Source organism: Poeciliopsis prolifica, unplaced genomic scaffold (assembly GCF_027474105.1).
Source record: "Poeciliopsis prolifica strain line A6 unplaced genomic scaffold, Auburn_PproV2 SCAFFOLD083, whole genome shotgun sequence".
NCBI classification, from domain to species: Eukaryota; Metazoa; Chordata; class Actinopteri; order Cyprinodontiformes; family Poeciliidae; genus Poeciliopsis; species Poeciliopsis prolifica.
In genome coordinates, this window is record NW_026562458.1 from 1,249,298 (window position 1) to 1,269,903 (window position 20,606).

Below are 20,606 nucleotides of genomic sequence, written 5' to 3' on the forward strand. Positions count from 1 at the left end.
ACGAAGATTGTCTATTCGAAGGAGCACTCACACCAACTTGAATCCTAACAACAACAGCTGGAGTTGCAATTCAAAAATACACCTTCCAGACCACTTTCTAAAAAATTAGAAGCAGATCACTCAGCTTTAAATCAATTCCTACCAAAACAAGCAGAATCAACCATTTTCTTTGCTAAGCATAGACTAAATCAATCAGGGAATAAACCGGGCCGGCTACTAGCAAGGCTAACGAAAGGCAGAAGGGAAGCAAACACAATTTCATCATTACAGGACAATAATCGAGACAGACATCACAAAACGACAGACATTAATAGGATTATGAGGGAATTCTATCAAAGGTTGTTCTCGTCTGAATGCGATTCATCCAACGTTAAAATGACAAAATTCTTAAATGGAGTGACTCTCCCTCGCCTAACAGAGGAACAACAAGAAGCCTCCAATCTCTCAGGAAGAAGTCAGAGAAGCCATCGCCTCCCTTAAGGGCGGAAAAGATCCTGGACCCGATGGCTTCTGCCCAGAATTTGATAAGAAATGACGCCACCTGGTGGTAGGACAACTTACTGACATGTTTATCCACTCGTTTGGGCGGGGAGACTTGCCTCCAACACTTAATTTGGCAAACATCAATCTCATCCTTAAAAAATATAAAATTATTTTTTATTTTATTTTTATTTATAATTATTATTATTTTTTTATTTATGTATTTTTTTGGGAGGTTGGGGAGGGAGGAATTGTTTTCGTTTCTCTTCCTTATAATATACTTATGTAAGATGATAGACAACACAGTGTACAATGTTCTATTTCCTATGTTTGTGAAACACAAAACTAATAAAAATGTAAAAAATAATAATAATTCGCTCCAGACATGCTGAGTGTCTAAATTTGCTTTGTTGGTTTTGTGTCATCATGTTTTGCTCTGATTTTATCCGGGTTACTCATGTTCACTCATGTTGAGGTCATTTAAGTGGGTCGGCCTTGTTTAGGTCGGGCTGATATTTTATGTAGCATAGTGCGAGTTTTGTCAGTGGACAACAAGGTTATTGCATTATTGTGTAGTAAACTATTTTACTAGTGTTATCAAATGTACAGTATTAATAGGGATGTGTGTTCTGGTTTCTCCTCTTCAAGGCAAACCGACGTATGAAATGGATGAGCTCAATCCAGACTGGGTTCCAGTGCTGAGTCTGGGTCACTGCCAGGTCAACGCCACAACATCAGACCCACACGCGTCAATTAAAGAGGCGATACAGCAAAACCACGGAGGATCAACAAGTTACAGTCATTATTTGCCCCAGAAGAGGTAAATAAAACAGCAGCGGAGGCAATAGAAGAGGAGCGAGTTGGAGAGGCACAGGAGGAAACCCCAGGAGAGGAGCTCAGCAAGGCTGCACACTCTGAAGAGGAACAGGAAACATTTGTGCTGAAATATGTGGAAGTGTCTGTTTTCTCTCATTTCATGATTTAACGTGGTAAACATTCATGAAACGTTTGATTCAAGCTCTTCAAGTTGCATGTAAACAGGAGATGAAATGAATCACATTCTGGGTAAAACTTGACGTCTAAAATGTTTCAGGTAATAAACATAAATGTAATGAAAGATTCTATGTTTAAATAAACATTTTATATGATTAAAGTAAACAATTATATACATTGAAACATATACAGCTAATTTTCTGTGAAAGTGTGATTGATGCTTCAGCACTGTTTAATAATTTAGCTCAGTAGTTTATTAGGTGGATATGTAGAACAAAATGATTATAAACCAGAAAAGACCAAAGTATTTTTCCACAAACAAGAGATGTTTGTTTGTTACAAGTTTTTATTTTTAAAGAAATACAAACATTATATCATTTTAATGCTATTTTCCCAACAGTTGCAATAAACATTTAATGTAAACAATCAAACCAGATGAAAGAGCCCATCTTTAAACACTTAATGTGTATTTAAACAGTTCAGAGTAAATAATAAAGGTTATGAAATATCACACTTTAATTTGTTGTATTTAACATATTTCAGGTCAGAAGTGAAAATGAAATGAAACAGATCCTGGCTTTGAATTTATGTAATTTAACATTACAGGTAACAAATGTGATGATCCTCTGAGGTAATACATTTTATAAACATTTTTTAAAAATTTTGAGTTAAAAAATAAAATAGGGGTCAAATGTAATAAAGATGAATGTGCTTCATCTGTACAGTAGAACAATTTCACACTGATTTTGAATTAATGGGGCCACAATGTGGAAGCTGTTTAAGAAATAATTTCATATTAAAATGATTTAAAATATTTAAAATGATATTTAAAATATTAAACATTTATATTTTAAATATTTATCATTTTAAATGATAAATTTGAAATGATAAAATTCCAGTCTGGAGGCAGAGATGTGGCGCCCTCTAGAGGATCATCTGTACATCTGCAGTTTAAAAACAACAATACTGGTGATGATGGTATTTTGGTGTTGAGTGAAATTCTCCTGGCAAAAAAGAAAGAAAAGTTTTTTAATCAGAAATGTTTCAAATCAAATTTGATCAATTCTTGACATTTTTTTCAGCAGATGACACACAATCCCATGACAATCCCATCTTCTGGTAAATAAATATGTAGATATTTATTATTAATCAACCTTCCTCTTGACAGTCAAGACATAAAATGAACATATATGCAAGATATGAAAAACCAACCAGCAGTAACCTTGTCTATCCCATAACAATGTCACTTTGTGAGGAAGGAAAACTTATCTTGCAACCCCTCCTGCCAGGGAGGCGCTCCTCTATATGTGCTGTTCAGGAAAAGTGTGTTTGAATGATTGAAGATCCCAAGAAATAATAGAAAAAAGTTATTCAAAAGTCATTTAAGGAGGAAAAAATTAAAACAGGTAAAAACAACCAAAAGAATAAATATAAAAAAATCAGTTTCAAAAGAGTCAAGCTTAAGAGAAACTAATATTTAATCTAAAACGTGGGTTTTAGATTGAGTTATACTGCAACATCACTCAGTCTAAAACCCACGTCACAATAATTCATAACAATGAAAACAGAAAAAAAAAACTGTAACATATAACCAGATGAAACAAAATGTTTTTATTTCTGCGATTGGCAAAGCAGTATAGGAAAGCTAAGCTAGGATTCTGACCTGAAAATATCAATGATTAACACTAATTAAAACAAAAAACATGACACATTATCTTCAACATCACTGGAGGACAAAAAATCCAAGTCATCAACATCATCATCATCATCATCATCAGGGAGGAAGAGTCATGGAAATGATCAGGTTTCTGTGTGAGGAAAGTTTAGTTCAAGAGATGAACATTAATGAAACTTTCTACCAACCTTTTAAGTAGTGGAATCAAACAACAAGACAAGATTAATAGTTTCCCCAATACAATAAGCGCCGGTGTGACAAGTTTAACTAGTTGTTTCCAACTGTTAACTGAAAGCCAGAGAAAGAAACCCCACCACCTGAGTGACACAAACCACAACAAATTAAAAATAGCAAATGTCTGTGCCGTATTTTCACCACTATAAGGCGCACATAGAAGTCTTAGACTTTCTTCAAAATGTGCGGCGCGTTTGTGTTGCTGTTGTAAAGCGGATGTAGTAGAGAACACCATGAGAACGTTAAAGGGGGAAGTGTGACCGTGGATTGTATATAAAACCTGTGCCCTATAATCATGGTCGTGAAAATACGGTAATTGGAACAAGATGAAGGCGTGATCGCTGCCATGATGAATTCTCTTGTCTTTCCTTTTGTCCTCTCAGGAACTCTTTTAATATTTATTTTAATCTTGACTCCCCACTTTGCCCACTCGCCAGTGGACAGCAATAGTTCTTTGGTTGGGGAGACTTTTGACGTACAAAAGCAACCAATGTTTGTTATGTTCGTCTCTTCCGTATTACCTTGTGTCGTCTCTTTCAACTTCCTGAACAGTGGGTGTCAGAGGTCACTAGCGCTTAACATCAATTATAATGAAGGTATTTCAGAGACCCAGGAAATGAACCGTGGCTCTCTGATGTCAGAGGTCACTAGCGCTTAACATCAATTATAATAAAGGTATTTTAGAGACCCAGGAAATGAACCGTGGCTGTCTGCGGTGTCAGAGGTCACTAGCACTTAACACCAGCAGCAGTAAAGTAAGTCGTCCTCATCCAGCAAGTTGCTCGTCGTCCTCCTCGGTCTGATGTTCTGTTGATTGCTGGACCCCAGGATGGGCCTTGTCTTGACACTCTTATAGTGGTCGGCAGGAATCCAGGTCGCCCTCTCTGATGTGATGAGCAGCACTGGAAATGATCCCCGCCAGCGTGTGGAGGTCGAATGTGGAAGTCTGTCACCACGATCCAATCAATGGGTTGATGGTATGGAGCGGCGTCTCGGCAGGACGTGGAAACACGAGTTTCACTGTCTGAGAAACTCGAGGAAGCAAATTCGACAGGTTTGGACAGCAGGAAAACATCGCATCATCACAGACAGAAGTGGAAGGGAGGACCTGTCCCTGAGAGCTTCCATACATTTGCTAAACATGCCAATAATAAAAAGCAAACATTTCTTCCACTTAGCAGGGAAGTTCAATGAAATCCATCATAGAATAGTTCAAAAGGTCATTGAGTCACAGAGATGGCAATAAGTAACATAATAAAGACAGTAAGAGGATCAGATGATGCAGAGCCATAAACTAACAGCACTAAATCAGGGTCAGTCAGAGCATTAAAAATAATGGGTCATAAAATCCTTGACACAAACAGGTAAACATCCATAATTGTCCTTCAAATCCAAAAGCAAAAATATTTAATTAGTTTAATTATTTATGTAATTAGACCTGCATCATATTTGTTTCGTGATGGCGCTATTATTAATGGAGACAGATCTGTTTGAGATAAAAACATGCTTCAACATTTAGGCCTGTGGTAAGAACCAGTTCCACGGGTTTTCTTAAAGTGCACTACATAACGACACAACTTTTCCTTTGAATGCCGATATTAGTTCAGAAAACATTACATTTTGGTCAGCAGGTGAAATGATCCAATCAGTTTCATTTTTACATGCATGAAGAAATGTCCCAACACATTCCTTTGCCAAAGAAAAGTGTGGGTAAAAGTCAGGAACCTAAAAGAAGAAACTGCCTCTGCTCAGCTGAGAGAGAGACAGCCCAACCCGCTGTGTGTATTTTCCAAAACAAAGCAGATGTTGACATTTTCTGAGGGGCACAGAACCATCGCTTCTCATCATCACAATCAGCTCCCAAGGAAACATTTGCAATGCAGCTTCATTTGTCAATGCTGTTGAACATTGGAGAAAGGACAGATTAAACTTTTCACTTCTGCAAGAAGTTGTGAAAGAGTCGAATCCTGGAAGCTTCCATTCATACACATAGTTCAGAGCAGACAAGCCAAATTGCACAGTTGTGTGAGTCCAATCAGAATGTGATGCAACTTTTACACCTTGTTTAGATCAGATCAATCCCTAATCGCACATCAGATCTCACCCTCTAAGATTTACTGGCACATATCAGCAAAACCAATGAAATATCATATTTCCTTTTTTCACAATTAAAGAACCATAAAGGAAACTTTTTCTGAATCAGGAAGGAAAAAAATCTTTAAAAGTGTTTAGAGTCAAGGGAAACTGGTATTTTATATAGAACCTCTTTGTAATTCTCATTGATAACATTGTATTTACTGTCTGTGTTTACAACAGTTCAGCTTTTAATTATTTATGTATATTAAAACTTTTATTTCAAAACCGTAGTTTTTCTTAAAATGTTCTCTAACATTTTACTCATTATAGTTCAATGGCATAATTTTATTAGTTTATTGCAGAACAACAGTTTTTACAATTTCCCTTCACGGTTTCTCAATCTGTGGCTCACGGACCCCTAAAGGATCATTAGTGTCAGTCTTGATGCACAGGACAGAGATAACGGGAGCACAAAACTCTATTGAACTAATTTATTTCTCACTAAAGAATTTCTAAATATGAACAGGGTCAGTAGAAAGCAGTCGTCGTTGCAGTGTGTGTGTGTGTGTGTGTGTGTGTGTGTGTGTGTGTGTGTGTGTGTGTGTGTGTGTGTGTGTGTGTGTGTGTGTGTGTGCGAGTGTTGGTAAATATGGTTTAGACGGACATTTGGTCAGAATATAAACCACACTAGAAGGACATTTTGAATTAACAGGACTTGAGCCGTGTCCTGCTAATTTTGACTAAATGTAAAAACGTAGGAAGGTTTCTATTGGTCCTTTAAGGCCAAAAATGCAAAAAAAAAAAGAAAACAAAAACAAAAAAAAGATGAACGTTTAATTCACATAAACCTGATTTTGTGTATAAATTGTGTATCACCACAGTGCCCCCTTTGGCAGGTTTATGTAATAGCAAGACCTCAGGAATATTCACGCAAAGTTTGACTCTGATTGGTTGTCTGCTGGAATGTCCTGCTAATTATTAAGATGTCCTTCTAATTCATGTGTTTGCTCATTACACTGAGGATGATTTGGCAATATGATTACTTTGTGCTATAAAACTGAATATTTTATAAAAGTTAGTTGGACTCCTAAACCCAAGCTTATGACCAACCTTGGAATGTATGTGGCACCTAAAAATATACAAAAATTGATATATATTTTGATCAAATATTGTTAATGTGAAATATAATAAATATTAAATGTGTGGAATATGTGCATGGATTAAAAGAAATATAAACCATAAGAGAGCCATTTTTTCACCAAACAATTTTTGCACTCCAGTGCTAACATTTTGTTGATTCTGGTCTGTTCTGCATCCCCAGAGCCAAAACCAAGCATTTTTAAGCAGAATTTAGCTTCAATGCACACAAAATCTGGAATAAACTTCCATAAAGTTCCATTCTTTTCTCGCTAAAGAATTTATAAATATGAACGGGGCTAATATACCAGCAGTCTTCATGCAGTGGCAGTGTGTGTGTGTGTGTGTGTGTGTGTGTGTGTCACTTATCTTGAACGTCTTTTCTCTCCCTCCTGCTGTCCGCGTTGCTGCAGTGAAATCCTCCCCGTCTCTCTCCTTCTGCTCTCTGTCAGTCCAACTGGTTCTGGTCTTGGATCTTTGGGTCGTCCAGATCGTCCCTCAGTCGATGTCAATGTTGTCCACAGATGAAAATCAATTCCACTTAAGTTTTGCTATAATAAATTTAGTCAAACTATGCTAATTTAATCCTGGCTACAATTTTTTAAAATCCACAAATGTTTTTTTTAAACATTTTTCACACTTTTTAAAAACTTGCATTAAAAAATGCTTAAACTTGTTTTATACATAAAACTGTAACCACTGTTACTTTTTAAAACCCAGAACTACTTATAAGCATAAAATATAACAGTTAAACATCACAGACCTGATAAGATGTGAAACAGCTCCACCTGGTGGAGATGTGTGGTAACAACAATCAGATTTCTGGAAGCTTGATATAAAGCAGAAGATAAAAGTAGCAGCTAATTAAATCACTTTGAAGTCTGAAGCACAAAGGCACAACAATAATGCAAAAAATAAATAAAAAAAGGAACCAGGAATAATTTTTCAATGGATTCAGAGCAAATCGATCAACATCACCAGCTGAAACTGACTTAATAGAAGAAATTACTGAAGCAACAGATAGTAAGAAATTATCTGTAGGGGTTTCATAGATCTACAGAATGATTTTGACAATAAATCAAGATTTCTTTATTAAAATAACAGAACATTATGGAGTTCATGGAGTAGTTTTGAACTGGATGAGGAGTTATTTAAAGAGCAGAAACTATTTGTGTAAATGGAAGAAATTGAATCTGATTGTCTGCAGATTGTATGTGGGGAACCTCAAGGGTCAGAACTTGGACCAGAAGAACCAAAGTGGAGTTTGGAGGAGGTTCTGCTATTTGACACAACAGTGAATGAATAAGAAATGATTTGATGCTCAGTTGATGGATTCCATCACATTCTGACTTTCAAACTGTGGATCCAAACTGAGACTCTAAGGAAGTTCTGTAAATGTAAACCACAATAAAACCTGAGAAGAAATGAATGGAAATAACATTTATTACAGTTCTGCAGTCATTTCATACATCATCTCCCTAAAAATGGAAAACAAATTATACAGAGATGAAAAGTACAAAACTTCTTCCTCTGTTTTGTTTCCAAACAAAAACTAAAGAATCAGAAATGAAAGATTAACGCTGCCCTCCTGCAACAAGATTCAGTTTCTGCTGCTTCACAAACATCATGTAGAGTTTATCATTGTTCTGAAACCTTTATGGTAACAAACTGGATGATAATCTGGATTATGAAGCTCTGATGAACCAAAGTGTTTGGAACTGAACTGAACAGAAAGTCTCTAGACCAGATTGAAATCTGCTGGGATTAACCATGGACAACATGGACTTGGATTATTATCACAGGATTTTCTGGTATTTACTGCATCATAAAAGTGATGATAGAAAGTATAAACACAGCATTGATCAGGGGAATAGTCAAAGCAACACTAATAAACACTTAGCAGGAAGTGAAAAGGTCATTTCAGATTCATTCAGTAGTTCAGTTTTATCACTCAGCAGCTAAAAATAGACGCATTAATTAAACATTTAGACATTAATTTCTGCTGTCATGGAATCAATAGTTGGAAAGTCAGAGATGAAGAGTCTCCAGATGATCAGATCATCTCCAGTTTCCTCTTTAAAACTCACAGTTTCAATCTGATCAATAAGTTTTGATTTGGATCATCAGAGCTGCTGCTTGATCACTGAGATCTTCATCGGTTCCATCTTTAAGGTTTTAATAGTGCGGAAATATGGAAACATCTTGTGAGTGAAGGTGTGTGTGAAGGTGTGTATGTGTGTGTTAGTATCCAGATCAGAGAAGGACAGCTTTCCTCTGTCCCAGTCCAGATTCACTCTGATCCTCTGGAGATTCTTCTGGACTGAGAGACGAGTGAGAGGAGCTGGTGGAGAACATGCTGAATATTCACCATAATAGAAACATATATACAACCATCCAGACTTTATGATTCCCTTCCTCTGAACAGATTCTTCTAACACACCGAGTCCCCAGTATGAACTGTCTCCAACATCAACATCCCAGCTGTGGTTCCCTGAGTTAAAACCATCAGAACTCAGAACAGACCAGTAATTATCAAATCTCTCTGGATTATCAGGAAGCTGCTGATCCTCTCCTCTAGTCAAACTGGTCAGATCTTCAGACAGATGGAGTCCTGACCCAGCCGTGTTTGGGTCCAGAACCAGAGGAGTGTAGGTCACCACGGTCTCCATGTTGCTCCAGATGTTGAAGGCCAGGTTGCCCAGATGTTTGGCCTGGTCTATCAGAGCTCCTGAGGGCAGCTGTGGATCCTCCAGCAGGGGGGCAGCTGGACTCTTTCCACTGCAGCCTTGTAGTTGTGCAGGAATGAGACGTCTTCAGCTCTCAGCTCCTCCTCTGTGGCTCTGACTGTGTCTGAAAGAGCTGCTATCTCTCTGCTCAGAGCCTCCATCTTCTCCTTCATCATCCCTCTCTTCTGCTCCTCTTCCTCCCTCAGTGCAGCCAGCCTGGCCTCCTCTTCCTCTGCTAGAAACTGATGAAGCTGCTTAAACTGCTCCCTAATCTGCCTCTCTGTGTCGGGCCTGGACCTTCAGGTGTTCTGCTGTCTGATCAAACTCCTCCTGAACTTTCTTCCTGAGCTCCAGCTTCTTCTTTAAAGGCTCCAGAGTTTCCTGAAGCTTCTTCTTGTGTTGCTGAGCAGCTTCATCAATGGGTTTAAATCTGTGGCTAATGTGTAAATCTGAATCTCTGCAGACGAGACAAACTGGCTGCTGATGGTCCAGACAGAAGAGTTTGAGTTTCTCAGAGTGCAGACTGCAGAGATCCTCTGAAGCTCTCTGCTCTCTCTGCTGTAAGAAAGTCTCACACAGATTCTTCAGAGCCAGATTTAAAGGTGGACGTTCTTTAGAAAATCTCCTTTTACAAACTGGACACTCTCTTGCTGGTTTCTCTCTCCAGTATTTCTGCAGACACTCCTTACAGAAGCTGTGGCTGCATGACAGAATAACTGGATCCTTAAATATCTCCAGACAGACCGGACAGCAGAGATCATCGTCTGATCTGGAAGCCATTTTGTCTCAGAGTGAACCTGAAACCACAGCAGACAGAACGTCAAACCAGGAAGTCAGTTTCTCTCCTGTAGAAACTTCTGAACTTACTTTGACTTTGATCTTCTTGTTGTTCCTCCTGCAGCAGTCTGTGTTCCAGTGTCTAGTTGCTCAGTTCTCTCTCTGTTCTCCTTGTTCAGTTTGATTTCAGTCGGAGACGAAGGCAGGTGTCAGAGTTCATCCTCAGGGTGTTTACTCAATCAGTTTTTTCTCTCAACTGTTTACTGCTCATTTTTTCCAAGACTTCCTGTTGGAATTCCAGTCTGGAGGCAGAGATGTGGCGCCCTCTGGAGGATTTTCTGTACATCTGCAGTTTCACACTGGCTGCTGATGTAAGAATGTGTTTTCCCTTCATTGATGATGGTAGTTTTGGTGTTGAGTGAAATTCTGGCAAAAATGTTTTTTAATCAGAATGTTTCGACACAAATTTGATCAATTCTGTGACTTTTTTTCAAACTGAAACTTTATATCCAAATACTGTAAATGAAAACCAAAATAAATCATAATAAGGTAAATAACAATAAAATCTCCTACAGTAGAAGAAATTCCCACTATTGATACCTGATGATTCTCCTCCACCAAAGCTGGCAAACAGCGACACAGACATTACTCTCTATTAAAGCCGACTGACTGGTTGCTAGTTGAAGTTTTAAGTGAAGGAGAGTCAAACTGTTATCAGAGCTCTGGAACGTGACGTCACTGATCGAGACTCAGGGATGTGAGCGCCATCTTGTGGGGCCACATGCATAACCGATTAAACGACTCTCACAGACATTTTACATTTTTGAATCCAGGTTAGTTCAAATTATTGAGCGATGGTTGGAACTTGCTGCGTTATTGGATGTAATGTCTGATCACACGACTGAAACGGTAAAAAGATGGAAAACAGACTTTGGTTTCACTGTTTTCCTGCCTGGAAACACGAGTGTCCTGGTATCAGCGGTGAGACGTCCTGATATCACCATCTCCAACATCCCAAGTTATCAACTAGTTTGCTCCAGACATGCTGAGTGTCTAAATTTGCTTTGTTGGTTTTGTGTCATCATGTTTTGCTCTGATTTTATCCGGGTTACTCATGTTCTTATGTTGAGGTCATTTAAGTGGGTCAGCCTTGTTTAGGTCGGGCTGATATTTTATGTAGCATAGTGAGTTTTGTCAGTGGACAACAAGGTTATTGCATTATTGTGTAGTAAACTATTTAACTAGTGTTATCAAATGCACAGTATTAATACGGATTTATGTCCTGATATGTCCTCTTCAAGGCAAACTGACGTATGAAATGGATGAGCTCAATCCAGAATGGTGCTGAATCTGGGTCACTGCCAGGTCAACGCCACAACATCAGACCCACACGCGTCACTTAAAGAGGCGATGCAGCAAAACCACGAAGGATCAACAAGTTACAGTCATTATTTGCCCCAGAAGAGGTAAATAAAACAGCAGCGGAGGCAATAGAAGAGGAGCGAGTTGGAGAGGCAGAGGAGGAAACCCTAGGAGAGGAGCTCAGCAAGGCTGCACACTCTGAAGAGGAACAGGAAACATTTGTGCTGAAATATGTGGAAGTGTCTGTTTTCTCTCATTTCATGATTTAACGTGGTAAACATTCATGAAACGTTTGATTCAAGCTCTTCAAGTTGCATGTAAACAGGAGATGAAATGAATCACATTCTGGGTAAAAACTTGATGTCGAAAATGTTTCAGGTAATAAACATAAATGTAATGAAAGATTCTATGTTTAAATAAACATTTTATATGATTAAAGTAAACAATTACATGCATTGAAAGATATACAGCTAATTTTCTGTGAAAGTATGACTGATGCTGCACTGTTTAATAATTTAGCTCAGTAGTTTATTAGGTGGATATGTAGAACAAAATGATTATAAACCAGAAAAGACCAAAGTATTTTTCCACAAACAAGAGATGTTTGTTTGTTACAAGTTTTTATTGTCATTTTTAAAGAAATACAAACATTATATCATTTTAATGCTATTTTCCCAACAGTTGCAATAAACATTTAATGTAAACAATCAAACCAGATGAAAGAGGCCATCTTTAAACACTTAATGTGTATTTAAACAGTTCAGAGTAAATAATAAAGGTTATGAAATAGATCACACTTTAATATTTGTTGTATTTAACATATTTCAGGTCAGAAGTGAAAATGTAATGAAACAGATCCTGGCTTTGAATTTATGTAATTTAACATTACAGGTAACAAATGTGATGATCCTCTGAGGTAATACATTTTATGAACATTTTTAAAATTATTTAGTTAAAAAATAAAATAGAGGTCAAATGTAATAAAGATGAATGTGCTTCATCTATACAGTAGAACAATTTCACACTGATTTTGAATTAATGGGGCCACAATTTGAAAGCTGTTTAAGAAATAATTTCATATTAAAATGATTTAAAATATTTAAAATGATATTTTAAATATTAAATATTTATATTTTAAATATTTATCATTTTAAATGATAAATTTAAAATGATAAAATTCCATTCTGGAGGCAGAGATGTGGCGCCCTCTAGAGGATCATCTGTACATCTGCAGTTAAAAAACAATACTGGTGATGATGGTAGTTTTTGGTGTTGAGTGAAATTCTCCTGGCAAAATAATAATAAAAAAAGTTTTTAATCAGAAATGTTTCGAATCAAATTTGATAAATTCTTGACATTTTTTTCAGCAGATGACACACAATCCCATGACAATCCCATCTTCTGGTAAATAAATATGTAGATATTTATTATTAATCAACCTTCCCCTTCACAGTTAAAAGACATAAAATGAACATATATGCAAGATATGAAAAACCAACCAGCAGTAACCTTGTCTATCCCATAACAATGTCACTTTGTGAGGAAGGAAAACTTATCTTGCAACCCCTCCTGCCAGGGAGGCCGTCCTCTATAGGTGCTGTTCAGGAAAAGTGTGTTTGAATGATTGAGGATCCCAAGAAATAATAGAAAAAAATTATTCAAAAGCCACTTAAGGAGGAAAAAAATTAAAACAGGTAAAAACAACTAAAAGAATAAATATAAAAAAATCAGTGTCAAAAGAGTCAAGCTTAAGAGAAACTAATATTTAATCGCATAACTCAATCTAAAACCCACGTAACAACAATTCATAACAATGAAAACAGAAAAAAAAAACTGTAACATATAACCAGATGAAACAAAATGTTTAATCATCTTTGGTAGAAACAGGGAAAACAGGAGACTCATTCACATCCTCATTCAAATCACCATTTCAAAAAAACCTCAAGACCTTAAATCATCCCAGGCCAAAAACTCCTTTAAGAACTTGAATTTCTCAATCAGTTACACATTTTTATAGTCTAGTAAACAATGTTTAGAAACACAAAACATACAAACAAACATTGCCAACATTGTTTAGTGTCGGTGAAAATGTATCCAAACATTTACAGTCGTCATTTTGTGTAAATTGTCTTAAATTGAAATGACCAAATTTACTGAAGCTTCAAATAGTTAGAATATTCTTTAGCAACAAACAAAGTTTGATTCAACTCTATTGAACAGGATTCAGTTTTAAGTTTTAAGTTATGTGTACACATACAAAAAATCTCAATATAATTTAGAATTACAGCAACTAATTTATCATGTTTCACTGAGGAGCTTCATGAATTCATCAATTCAAAATAGTTTGTTATAACTAATAGCTCCAGGACAACAATAGGTCTTTTAATCTCTAAATTTAAATTTATCACAGCTGTATTTATAGAAATTTTCCTCTGTTCAATTTAAATGCAACCAAATATTATTGGTGCACCAAAATATAATAAACACTGCAGTATCAAGGATTTAATTCTTAACACACACCAAGAAAATTAAAAATATTTTTAAGGAAGGAAGGAAAAAAATCTTCAAAAGTGTTTAGAGTCAGGGAAACTGGTATTTTATATAGAACCTCTTTGCAATTCTCATTGATAATATTATATTTTCTGTCTGTGTTTACAACAGTTCAGCTTTTAATTATTTCTGTATTTCAAACCTTTTTTTCCAAAACCTAGTTTTGCTTAAAGTGTTCTCTAACATTTTACTCATTATAGTTTAATGGCTTAATTTTATTAGTTTATTGCAGAACTACAGTTATTACAATATCGCCTCACGGTTTCTCAATCTGTGGCTCACGGACCCCTAAGGGATCATTAATGTCACTCCTGCTGTACAGTACAGAGATAACAGGACCACAAAAGTCTATTGAAGTCATTCATTTCTCATTAAAGAATTTCTAAATGTGAACAGGGTCAGTAGTAAGCAGTCGTCGTTGCAGTGCCAGTGTGTGTGTGTTGCATGTAAACAGGAGTGTGTGTGTGTGCGTTGGTAAATGTGGTTTAGAAGGACAGTTCGTCAGAATACACACCACAATAGAAGGACATTTTGAATTAACAGGACTTGAGCCATGTCCAGCTAATTTTGACTACATTCTAAAAACGTAGAAAGATTTCTATTGGTCCATTAAGCCCAAAAATAAAAAAAAAAACAATATGAACATTTAATTCACATAAACCTCATTTTGTGTATAAACTGTGTATCACCACAGTGCCCCCTTTGGCAGGTTTGTGTAATAGCAAGACCTCATGAATATTCACGCAAGGTCTGATTCTGATTGGTTGTCTGCTGGAATGTCCTGCTAATTATTACAATGTCCTTCTAATTCATGTGTTCGCTCATTACACTGGGGATGATTTGGCAATATGATAACTTTGTGCTATAAAATTGAATATTTTATAAAAATTTGTTGGATTCCTAAACCCAAGCTTTTGACCAATCTTGGAATGTATCTGGCACCTAAAAATATACAGAAATTAATATATTTTGTGATGCATGAATTAAAAGAAATATAAACCATAAGAGAGCCATTTTTTCACCAAACTATTTTTGCACTCCACTGCTAACATTTTGTTGATTCTGGTCTGTTCTGCATCCCCAGAGCCAGAACCAACACAAGTGACAAAGGTATGTGCAAAGGTTCAGCAGCATCTCCATTTTCTTAGACAACTTCGACTGTGTGGCATTTCTAAAATGATAATGTGGATCTTTTATTTTGTCGAGTCTGTTCTTAGATATAGCATTACTGGTTGTTTTGGAAATCTTACTGTTAAATTAAAAACTCACATTCAAAGTCTGGTGAAGTGGCAAGTAAGATTATCAACTCTCTGGATCTATTGTCTCAACAACACCTGCTTGAGCAGGCTACCATCAGACAAGCTCACAATATCTTGTCTGATGGGTCACATTTATTCGCATCAGAATATGTTCTGATGAACTCTAGGAGAATGTTTAGGGATCCCCCGTGCAAATACAACCTTTTGAAACATTCATTTGTACACTCTCCTTTAACCTGATAAATGGCAGACTAATGGGGTCTGGACAGAGTAACAAGAGGAGCAGAAGATGACCAAGAGTATTTAGAGGATGTATTGAATGTGAATGGAAATGGGGCGATGATGTACTGCTGATAGGTCACTTTGCTTTTAGGGTTTTTTTAATGTTATGATGTATTTATTCATGGTCACGATCCTTTGGATGGGTTTCTTATTGTTTTATTGCAGATCTGCCCCTGCTTAAAAGATAAATTTCTCCTATGGGAGACTAAAAAAACATCTATATCTTCTATCTTAAATCCAACTCTAGGTTTGAGGCTGGAGTTCAGTCCAGGTCGGTACTAAAACGCTGTTTCTTGACGTCCTCGCATGTCCAGTGAGAGAGGATCCGGGTCACGGCACCAAATTGTCATGGAAAAAACCATTTCCAATAATTGTTCTGGTAGAATCACTTAATCAGGTTTATTCATGAATTGTGCAGAATTCATAGAGCTTTGAAGACAATCAATAATCAAGCCAGTCTGGATGCAAGGCTCCCAAAGCTCTGCTAGGCAGAGACAACATGTAAGTTTTATACAATGATAAGGACTGAAAACAGGGGGTGAGACGAGTGTGCAGGTAGTATATCACCATCTACAGTAAATGGCTCCCTTCCTTTCTAACACCAAAGAAGCACATCAGTCTGGATCTGCATCAAAAGCCACCAGGTTGTATAATTAATAAACACATTCACAGTAAAGCTATTAGTTCTTCATCAATAATAAAAACCTCACTGTACTCCTGGATAGTAATGTTCAAGATCAATTTCCTTACTGATCAATACTGAATAAAATTGACTCTTAAAATTCAACAGCTGCGATTCAAATCTTGGATACCTCAAAATAAGTCATCAATCTGACGTATTAATTTTAAACTCAGAAAGACATTAAAGTATCATCCAGGATATTTAATGCTGCAATAAACATTGACTGATTATCGTGTCTAGGATGTTTAACGTCGGGCCTGATGTCAATCATCTCCAGAAACATTTGCATTAAATGTCAGAGACACCGTTAAACATCCCAGATACATTAAACAGTCAATAGTATTAAATAATATGTCAACATTAAATATTGGAGATAAAATTTAAAACTGAGGACAGAGACTAAGTCTCAATATTCAGGGATAATGTCCCGATGTTTCATGTCATCCCTTTTTCTGTCTCACTCAAAGGATTTACTTTTCCCTTTGTATTACTTTTCTGGTTTCACTTATCTTATTTCAACAGACTAAGAAAATCCCTGTAAAAAAATAAATAAAAAAATCAAAGTGGTTATGCACCTTCCAGGAGACGAAGGTAATTGGGCTGAATTGAGATGTAGTTTCCGGATCATCTGGGTCTGAAGCAGCTTCATATCTGTTCAGCAGTTAATTCTCCATTTTCTTCTCTCTGAATGTCGCGGCGTCTCTTCCAGCCTCCATCGGCTCAGTGTGACGGAGCAACTCAGACTGAATCAGGTTCATTGATTCTATCAGCCTTTACTTGTAACGTCAAAAATGCTTTTAAGTTGACAAAAAAACACATTGACTTAATGTATTGGCTGAATATTATTATAAAAGTAATGCATATTATTAATAGTTATATACAATAGTGTGAGAAGGACATTGTATAAAGAAGAACAGTTACTATCCACCAAAAATCTATTTTTTAGACAACAAAATTATATTAGTTTACAAGTTGCAAATTTTAGACTTTGAATCTCAAAATTTCCAAAAGTTAAACATTTTTGACTCTTACACTTTCATCAATAATATATATAAAACATTTAAAAATTATGTGTGAAGTTGACTCTTTTAATTACTTTAAAAAGTAATTAAATACAAATACAAACTCCTGTGCCTCTTGTGAGTCAAACATTAAAACATAACTTTAAATCCAATTTAATAAATGTTACATGGAAATATTTTGAAAACTGGACCTTGTGTAACAAAATCAATTCCACTTAAGTTTTGCTATAACAAATTTAGTCAAATTGTGGTAATTTAATCCTGGCTACAGTTTTTTAAAAGCCAAATTAAAAAAAAAAAATTTTAACACTTTTTAAAAACTTGCATTAAGAAAATACTTGAACTTGTTTTATACATGAAACTGTAACCACTGTTGCTTTTTAAAAACCAGAACTACTTATAAGCATAAAATATAACAGTTAAACATCAGAGACCTGATAAGATGTGAAACAGCTCCACCTGGTGGAGATGTGTGGTAACAACAATCAGATTTCTGGAGGCTTGAAATGAAGCAGACGATAAAAGTAGAAGCTAATTAAATCACTTTGATGTCTGAAACACAAAGGTGCAACAATAATGCAAAAAATAAAAAAATAATAAAGAAGGAACCAGGAATAATTTTTCAATGGATTAAGAGCAAATCGATCAACATCACCAACTGAAACTGACTTAGAAGAAATAACTGATGCAACAGATAGTAAGAAATTATCTGCAGGGGTTTCATAGATCTACAGAAAGATTTTGACAATAAATCAAGATTTCTTAATTAAAATATCAGAACGTTATGGAGTTCAGAAAAATGAATGGAAATAACATTTATTACAGTTCTGCAATCATTTCATACATCATCTCCCTAAAAATGGAAAACAAATTATACAGAGATGAAAAGTACAAAACTTCTTCCTCTGTTTTGTTTCCAAACAAAAACTAAAGTCAGACTAAAGAATCAGAAATGACAGATTAACGCTGCCCTCCTGCAACAAGATTCAGTTTCTGCTGCTTCACAAACATCATGTAGAGTTTATCATTGTTCTGAAACCTTTATGGTAACAAACTGGATGATAATCTCTGGATTATGAAGCTCTGATGAACCAAAGTGTTTGGAACTGAACTGAACAGAAAGTCTCTAGACCAGATTAAAATCTGCTGGGATTAACCATGGACAACATGGACTTGGATTATTATCACAGGATTTTCTGGTATTTACTGGATCATAAAAGTGATGATAGAAAGTATAAACACAGCATTGATCAGGGGAATAGTCAAAGCAACACTAATAAACACTTAGCAGGAAGTGAAAAGGTCATTTCAGATTCATTCAGTAGTTCAGTTTTTTATCACTCAGCAGCTAAAAATAGACGCATTAATTAAACATGTTGACATTAATTTCTGCTGTCATGGAATCAATAGTTGGAAAGTCAGAGATGAAGAGTCTCCAGATGATCAGATCATCTCCAGTTTCCTCTTTAAAACTCACAGTTTCAATCTGATCAATAAGTTTTGATTTGGATCATCAGAGCTGCTGCTTGATCACTGAGATCTTCATCGGTTCAATCTTTAAGGTTTTATTTGTGGCAAAGAATGGAAACATCTTGTGAGTGAAGGTGTGTGTGAAGGTGTGTATGTGTGTGTTAGTATCCAGATCAGAGAAGGACAGCTTTCCTCTGTCCCAGTCCAGATTCACTCTGATCCTCTGGAGATTCTTCTGGACTGAGAGACGAGTGGAAGGAGCTGGTGGAGAACGTGCTGAATATTTACCTATACAGAGCCATATAACCAACAATCCAGACTCTATGCTTCCCTTCCTCTGAACAGATTCTTCTAACACACCAAGTTCCCAAAATAAACTGTCTCCAACATTAACATCCCAGCTGTGGTTCCCTGAGTTAAAACCATCAGAACTCAGAACAGAACAGAAACTAACAAATCTCTCTGGATTATCAGGAAGCTGCTGTTCCTCTCCTACAGTCAAACTGTTCAGATCTTCAGACAGATGGAGTTCTGACCAAGCCGTGTTTGGGTCCAGAACCAGAGGAGTGTAGGTCACCATGGTCTGCATGTTGCTCCAGATGTTGAAGGCCAGGTTGCCCAGATGTTTGGCCTGGTCTATCAGAGCTCCTGAGGGCAGCTGTGGATCCTCCAGGAGGGGGCAGCGCTGGACTCTTTCCACTGCAGCCTGGTAGTTGTGCAGGAATGAGACGTCTTCAGCTCTCAGCTCCTCCTCTGTGGCTCTGACTGTGTCCGAAAGAGCTGCTATCTCTCTGTTCAGAGCCTCCATCTTCTCCTTCATCATCCCTCGCTTGTGCACCTCTTGCTCCCTCAGTGCAGCCAGCCTGGCCTCCTCTTCCTCTGCTAGAAACTGATGAAGCTGCTTAAACTGCTCCCTAATCTGCCTCTCTGTGTGTCGGGCCTGGACCTTCAGGTGTTCTGCTGTCTGATCAAACTCCTCCTGAACTTTCTTCCTGAGCTCCAGCTTCTTCTTTAAAGGCTCCAGAGTTTCCTGAAGCTTCTTCTTGTGTTGCTGAGAAGCTTCATTGATGGGTCTGAATCTGTGATTGGTGTGTTTTACTGAATCTCTGCAGACGACACACACTGGCTGCTGATGGTCCAGACAGAAGAGTTTGAGTTTCTCAGAGTGCAGACTGCAGAGATCCTCTGAAGCTCTCTTCTCTCTCCGCTGTAAGAAAGTCTCACACAGATTCTTTAGTGCCAGATTACAGGGTGGATCTTTGATGAATGATATTGTCTTACAAACTGGACACTCTCTTCCTGGTTTCTCTCCCAGTATTTCTGCAGACACTCCTTACAGAAGCTGTGGCTGCATGACAGAATAACCGGATCCTTAAATATCTCCAGACAGACCGGACAGCAGAGATCATCGTCTGATCTGGAAGCCATTTTGTCTCAGAGTGAAGCTGAAACCACAGCAGACAGAACGTCAAACCAGGAAGTCAGTTTCTCTCCTGTAGAAACTTTCTGAACTTACTTTCACTTTGATCTGCTTTGTTCCTCCTGCAGCAGTCTGTGTTCCAGTGTCTAGTTGCTCAGTTCTCTCTCTGTTCTCCTTGTTCAGTTTGATTTCAGTCGGAGACGAAGGCAGGTGTCAGAGTTCATCCTCAGGGTGTTTACTCAATCAGTTTTTCTCTCAACTGTTTCCTGCTCAGTTTTTTCAAGACTTCCTGTTTTAATTCCAGTCTGGAGGCAGAGATGTGGCGCCCTCTGGAGGATTTTCTGTACATCTGCAGTTTCACAAAAACAACAATACTGGTGATGATGGTAGTTTTTGGTGTTGAGTGAAATTCTCCTGGCAAAAAGAAAAAAAAAAAAGTTTTTTTTATTCAGAAATGTTTT

General features: G+C 37.0%; 2 pseudogenes; both read right to left on the reverse strand.

Annotated features, from left to right (window-relative positions):
• Nucleotides 1-8,020: 8,020 nt before the first annotated feature.
• Nucleotides 8,021-10,335, reverse strand: LOC129353030 (nuclear factor 7, ovary-like; annotated as a pseudogene).
• A 7,206-nt stretch (nucleotides 10,336-17,541) lies between these two features.
• LOC129353027 (nuclear factor 7, ovary-like) lies at nucleotides 17,542-20,259 on the reverse strand (annotated as a pseudogene).
• Nucleotides 20,260-20,606: the final 347 nt, after the last annotated feature.